Genomic DNA, 1,339 nt, shown 5'->3' on the forward strand with positions numbered 1-1,339 from the left:
GCTTCCCGCGGGGGCCGTGAGGCGCCGCGGGGCCGCTCCGACGGGAACCCCGGCCCGTTGGCGGCGCTGGGCCGGCTGGGTGCCTCCTGACGCGTCACCGGGACTCCGGGCGGCAGACCCCGCGGGAGAGGGACGGGGCGGCGCGTCTCGGTCGCGCTCTGCTCCCCGCGCGGAGACCGGCTGCTCGGCCGCCGCCTGGGGCACTTTCCTGGGGAGCGGGAGGACGGTCGGTATCCCTGGCCTCGGGACCCCCAGGTTCCTCTCCGCGCCCCGAGCCCGCCGGGGGCAGAGCGAGAGCTCGTGTTTGCCTTGAAAATAGCGGTTATTGGGAAATGCCCGGCAGGGTATTGGGTGGAGAGCGCCGGGAAAGCTCATAAAAGTTCTCCGCTGAGTGCTAAAAGAGAGCCCAGCGGCTTCGTGTTAAATTTACTTGGGAAATGATATGATGCCCAGCATTTTGGAGGTGGGGTGGGGGAAATTAATGGATTTCGAACACTTGGAAGTTCAGTATATGGCAAAATGTTTTCCTTTACTCTCCACGTCCTTTTTCTGTGCAAAACACAAATGATTGCCGTGTGTGTGGATATTTATTGCTCTTCGGCAAGGGAGGATTGACTTTCCAAAAGCTCAGAAACAGACTTTCATTTGTTTATAGAAGCTGTGCCTTGTTATTTTGCATCCTCTCTCTTCCCCTTTTTCCACTCCTTCGATTTCTCTTCTAGTGAAGGATTTGGATGCATCTGTCTGCCATGGGCAAAACCTGCTGGGAAGTCTTCTGAAGGCATTTAATTGTTGGTTAGCTGAAGGCATTTAATTGTTGGTTAGATCGCTGTGTTATCAGCCCATGTTAGCGTTGTAAACTGAGATGGGGGCCTTTAAGTACATCTTGTAGAGTAGAGATAGAGCACACACTGCTTATTTAAGATGAAAGAGAAGTCGTTCCTGCTCGGGAGGAAAACAAAGGTCTGTGTACACAAGATGGCATGCGTGGAGCCTCTGCCATGGCATATTTTAAGACTCTTAAGTGTGGGGCTTTCGGGTTATTACTGACCCTCGGCTCTGTGGAGGTAAGGACCTTCCAAAGCTGTAGAGAATTGTTAGAAGAGTTTATTTGGGCCAAACTGACTACATTTGGGGATGCAAGATGTCAAATGCTCCTGGAGAATTACAGTTTTGTAGTTTTTTTTTTTTTTTTTTTTTTTTTTTTACACATTTGGAATTAAGGAGGGAACATAAGGAATATTGTATGAACCCATAGGAAAAGGCAAGTCAGGGAAGTCACTGGTCAGTTGGATTACAGCAGCAATTTTTAAAAAGCCTTTTCCTCTCATGGCACACA

This window comes from Myotis lucifugus, unplaced genomic scaffold (genome assembly GCF_000147115.1).
Source record: "Myotis lucifugus unplaced genomic scaffold, Myoluc2.0 scaffold_14, whole genome shotgun sequence".
NCBI classification, from domain to species: Eukaryota; Metazoa; Chordata; class Mammalia; order Chiroptera; family Vespertilionidae; genus Myotis; species Myotis lucifugus.